Genomic DNA, 6,040 nt, shown 5'->3' on the forward strand with positions numbered 1-6,040 from the left:
ATTCAATAGATGCCACCGACAAATTGAATTGTCTGTTCATAGAAATAAGATATCGTGTTTCCTACCATGACCTCTATCACACACGAGGCAATCAATACTATGATATTTTCGGTATCAATCCTTATGGTATAATTTTTGAACAGTATTCAATTTATTTATTTTTAAACAATTACCTGTGATGCAACCGACAAATTAAATTGTCTTTTCATAGAAATAAAATATCGTGTTTCCTACCATGACCTCTATCACACTCGAGGCAATCAATACTATGATATTTTTGGTGTCAATCCTTATGGAATAGTTTTTGAGCAGTATTAAATTTATTTTTGTGCAATTACCTGGAGGTGCCCATTACAATATGCCATACCTAACGACCTAATATCGCGCGTCCTCGAACATAAGATGAGGAAAGAGGCAGGATATTTTAAAACCAATAATATGTTTATAATAAAACTTAAAAAATCCACTATCATCAAGTATACGCAAGAATTTGTAAAAAAAATTCTGGCTTCCTACGGCCTTAAGGCTAACCTTTAGACTTCAAGTATGTGGAAAAGCCGATATCATCTAACAGGAAAAACGCTTCTGATCGAAAAACATCGAAAATTTTCTTGACGAATACATCCCTCTTCTATGAATAGAATCGAATAGAATAGAAGTGTCAGCACTGGAGAAATAGGCCCATGGCCTGTTGCCGATTTTTGTATTTTTCGTGACTTGAACTATCATTGGCGTAAGAACTATAATTGGCATCGATACATCACAAGGTATTTTCGGTCCCGGGAACAACAAGATATTAGTAGATCTTAAATGGATTCCGTAAATAAGGTGCGCCTTAATTGCAGGAATCGCAGCGAATAAAGGCGCTTGTGTGCCACTTAAATTGAACTATGTGCAAAAACAGTAAAATAGACAGCACCAGGTAGCTCACTCTGTAGGTATGCATTCATTATATGTTATTCAAGAGAAAACGATAAATATTGGGAACATTTAATCAATCGCTTATAATTACAGTATATGTGCGAGTAATGTCCACTTTGAATGAGTACAAAAACAAAAATCTTGCACCTCTTTCATTTCAACAGAAGTTGTGTGACTAAATTCTAGTTTAAGTTTCAACGCAATTCAAATTATCGTAAGAGGACGGCCGATCACATGCCATGTCTAAAGTGACCTCGTGCAGCGATCAGCTTGGGCAGCAAGCGCTCTCTTTAGTTCCTTATAAGTAAACAAGTCCTCGTATAAGCTATCGTCACCCAAGGACTAGAGCCACACTTAACATCAGCCCGCCGTCATGTTAGTGACCTCAAAGTAGACAAGACCAACAATGATTTAGGGTGAGATGGATGGTTCTGAGTCAACAAAGTTCTGCACAGCAAGCACACTATTCCAAAAGAGTTGAAATCGTTGGAAATAAGGATTTCCCCACAGTATTGCTTGTTTATCTTGTCAGAGGAAGCGCAAACATTACGGAGAACGTATAAGTTACGTCTAAGATTAATGGATTTGTTACAATAGATCATCATGGATAAAAACGCCTAGGATGCTGAACGAAAATTTGATTCGTTGTGAAATACTAATGTTAAATGGATCTCCAAGTTTTACATATTAATTTCTCCCCGTCAAGGTACAACAAAGCTTCAATAAATTAGTTCGTCTCTTCGTCTACAAATTCTGGCTTCAAAGGTACAGCCGTATTTTCGCAATCAAGCAATGTATAGAATTTTATGATGCAAACTGTCAAATTTCCCAAGTAAACCCATTGACTCTGGCTACCGTTACTTATAGGACACAGCAAGAAGAGGTGACAGAAACTGTGCCCTGGTAGTGAGGTCCGATAAACAGAAGAAAACGTGACTACGACAACAATTCGTCATCTCACGCTCGCCGTGCAACTCAATGCAAAGTGCGACCTAAAGGTCCCGTTTGAGCTTTTAGAATACGACACGGACCAGAGCAGACACAATGAATGCGCACCCACCGCGAGAAAAATCTTAATAGTAAGAAACACTAAAGGAATGCGCGGTGACGTTTCTAAACCTGAAGATCTCGCTCTACAATTTACAGTAATAGGATACACAAGACGTTATAGGCACAATAAGAACGGTGTGGTTCAGCAGCAGTAACTTAATCGCATATAGTATATACTATACTGGACACCTACTTATATTATGCCCCCGGTATTGCAAAGAGGTTATAAATTATGCTTATAATCAACCTACTGTTTGATGAATAGCTGCGTATAGTAAAGAATGGACTTAAAGTTCGATAACAAAACTTTCGGTTGTAAATAATAACTGCTTATAGCTTTAAAAATATTCAGCCAAACAAGGCTCTTATTGAGCAAAATACGCAGTTTTTTCAAATTTTAACGAAAGTTCAATAGAATTATCGAGGCGTTCATAGAAATATCACATATCTTTATTCGACTTTTTACATCCCTTATTAATGCGATAAACACCGAGCGAAATTAAATGATATGACGGAGGCAATTGAACCTATCTGTGCGCTTTCAACATTTAACCTCTACTCAACAGGATAAAACAAAACAGTAGAAATGCATTCAAGTTCGGGACTAAATTATTCAGTCTCTAGCTTAAGCGGTGTCTACTTATTGAGGAATATTTTCGGTTTGTAGAAGTATGGGCGTGTCCGTTTTAGAAGTTCCTAATGCAAATAAATTTAGCGAGTTCCAAGCGAAATGACCGCTAGTTGGCACGCTGAACATTTTGAAGTGATCAACAACTAGGGACTATCTAAGCAGAAATTATGAGCACTAAAATCTCCTAAATCAAAAGAATTAAATCTTAAAATGTCTGTTAAAAATAACAGTATGACTTTTACAATGACAGAAATCACAGTCAGAAATTAAAATAGCGAACCTTCCATTGCAACCTCTTGATGAATTGCTAACGTGTCAAGCGCTTCTGACTCCAGCAACTCACATGGGAGATTTTTACAACTCGTGAACGAAATGAGTATCGGGTCCATCTTACGGAGAGCGGGAGGGAAGGGCGATCATCGCCAGAAGTTTCGCTGGTACGCAGGTTTAGATTACTACGCTTGACTGCTGCTCGTGAATGCGATACTACGCCACGCAAGTGAAAGAGAAAATTCTGCGGTACCCCAGCGAAAGTTCAAAATTACATACAAATGTGTTCGATGATCTGCAGCAACAAAATGTACATGATTCAATACTCAACATACAGATTCCCTTCCGTAAACAAATAAGGAGCAGCTGGCGCTGTAGATTAGATCTTTCTTTCAACAATTAGAAAATTGTATTACAACAATTAGACATTGCAGGTAGAGTACAGTATGCTACTTAGTCCTTGAGTTATTGGTCAAGTGTAATATTCAGGGTATATTTTGAGATCGTGCCCGAAAATAAATTCAACATCTTAAAAATTAAAGTTGAAAAAAAAACCGATGATTGTCTAAAAATTTTATTTCTTATCCATGAAACAATAGAAGTAATACCATCAAGGGTAATACATAATGAATTTTAAAGACGACCTACCTGAAGAAACTGAAAAAAATTCCAAAATAACGCAAGTTTGGAGTTGAAATGACAGAGCAATTGTCTGAGAATTCACCCGCCGCGCGGAGACGGGGAAGAGAGAATCGCCCCGAGCAGATGGCGCAGCCTTGGCGGTCGCGATAGCGATCACCTCCACCTGCGCAGCTGGTCGCCATAATGGGCTCAGATGGCTCTGCTCTCCCTACGACGATGTCGCCACTCCGGAGCAGAACTTCCAGGTATTTGCCAGATGACAGCGAAGTAATAGCTAAGGGTATTCGTGGCAGCCACTCGAAATCGTCATACTCAAGTATTTCCTTCATTATTCCCCGCACATAATTTCCAAGTAATCGTCAGCTGACAGCGAGTGTATTAGCTAAGAGTGTACGTGGTCGGCCACTTGAAATCATCATACTACTGAAGCACTTTCCAACACTGTTCTCTAAGCAGAATTTCGGGGGGTTAATAATAGATGAGGATTGCATAGTTAAAATTAGCATATAGTTAGGTAAATATTTAAAAAGTTAGCATATAAAATACCTATAAATTTATCTTTCTTTATTTTTCACATAGTTCGTCTGCAAATCACTAAAGAAAGAAACCGCTGCGCTGCTGCATTTCCATCTCTGGATACAGGAAAATATGTAGTACTAGATTAGAACTCGGCGACGTCTCCTCATTGGAATTTAATACTCAAACTGGACAATGAAACAGAAAGGGAACACATAACCTTGATTCCTATTATAAAAATACAAACACACTGTAACTGTGCAGTTGTGGCTGTGCGCTGGAAATCTTCCAAATCCAAATTAAGTTCAGCGATTCTCAAGGCCAAGCAAGGGTTAGGTAAATAGCGTGCTCAATTATTATCACGGAACGATTGTAACGCGAATTAACCTCTAGCTGCAGCCCAGTGAAATTCAATAAATACGTTTTGCAGGTCGGGATTCATGCTAATATTCTTATACGCTACTTTTGACACAAGAAATATTTAGTTCGAGGGGAAATTGCCCCCGATTAGGAAGCAACTTTAGGTTTTATTCAGTTAAAATTCATTATTGATAACTTCAACCCTGAAATCTTCAACATAAATATTCCTACCTGATACTCCACCCTCCAATGGCGGAATACAATTGCGATCACAAGAGCAGTAAAAAGTTAAGGATACGACGAGAAGGAAAGATCAAGTCTAACCAAGGGACCAAAATGCAGCGCCATGGCCAAGGAGCGACTCGTGGGCGTCACTCCAACGTGACTAGCATTCACCGATAACACGGGAAGAGCAAGGAAATTAAGGTGTTAACCTGGCACCGTCAATGCACTACAAACAATGAAGAGCTAACTAGCGCTACAAGGAACAGAGCCAGAGAGTTAAGGTGACTTAACCTGGCAGGCTGGCACCATCAATGCGCAACAAACAATGAAGAGCTAACTAGCGCCCTAAAGATGTCTGGGCGTGATGTCGTCGCCTGTTGGTTTATCAAAGGAATAGTGAGATGCTTAATTGCTAAAAAAGCACTGTACAGTGAACTGACAATTCGGCACTCAAAGCGAGTGAACGAAAAGGAGTAGTTCAGTTTAGAGAGCATCTAAGATAGGGTCTCTATTTTCATAGAAACTATGAGTATGAACGTTTAAATTAAGTTGGTGATCACTCTTTGGATAAGCGTAATTGTGGGCTAGCCGTGGCCGAGATATTTGACCAACTAGTGCTACATACAGCAGAGAGATTGGTCATTTGATGATGTGAAGAGATATTGTAAGTCTAGATGTGCACGAGATAGATGCTCTGTATCGACGATAAGATATTGGCGAGGTATTTGCTAATGCTAGGTGTTGAAAAGGTAATCGCTATGTGACGAGTGAGTGACCCATAGTCATTGGAAAAGAAGTATTAGTTAGGAGACGGCGAAGTATTTGCTAGATCACAGCGAAGTATTGGTTAGATGTTGAGGTATTTGCTGGGAGACAGCGAAGTATTGGTAACGTGTTGATGAGTTTTTCCCAAGGTGACAGCGAAATATTGTCTTGACTTAGAGTATACGTGGGCAGTTGCTCCCGCCTGGGATAGGCGAGTTTTTCCAGAAGGGACGGTGGCACACAACTCACCTGGTCTGAGGAGGCGGGCAGGAAGGTCACGAGTGGGTAGCGCACGGCACCCACTTACTTACTACAGTTCATATATTCATCCACCGAACTTCTAATTCAATCAGTTGAACCAATAGTTGGTAAACCGTCAAAAATTAGCAAGACGCTGGCTAATCAATCGAACTTGGGCAATTCAGATGTAAACTAAACAATGATAAAACTCGAAAATCACTCTGAAATTAAAAAAAAACATGTTATAAACGAACAGCCCGCATTCAAGCAACAGTTGAGAACTGCGCTTTATCACATTGTCTTATTGGGTTTATATCGCAGTATTTTGCACAAAAAATTTCAGGCCATATAAAAAAATTCAGCAAAAGTTGCATTCTTCTAAATAAAAGTCACTATTCGCTTGGTGAAAATCTTCCTCCA

The 6,040-nt window shown here is 39.2% G+C and overlaps 1 protein-coding gene across 2 annotated transcripts in view; it reads right to left on the bottom strand.

Annotated features, from left to right (window-relative positions):
- Window positions 1–5,836, bottom strand: part of LOC108682090 (histone-lysine N-methyltransferase, H3 lysine-79 specific) — a 50,294-nt gene extending 44,458 nt beyond the window's left edge. For both annotated transcript variants that reach the window (XM_018171202.2, XM_018171201.2), the window contains exon 1: window positions 5,630–5,836. The gene's annotated coding sequence lies outside the window, so the exon portion shown is untranslated. The remainder of the gene's footprint in view (window positions 1–5,629) is intronic.
- Window positions 5,837–6,040: the final 204 nt, after the last annotated feature.

Source organism: Hyalella azteca, unplaced genomic scaffold, assembly GCF_000764305.2.
Source record: "Hyalella azteca isolate HAZT.00-mixed unplaced genomic scaffold, Hazt_2.0.2 contig9603, whole genome shotgun sequence".
NCBI lineage: Eukaryota > Metazoa > Arthropoda > Malacostraca > Amphipoda > Hyalellidae > Hyalella > Hyalella azteca.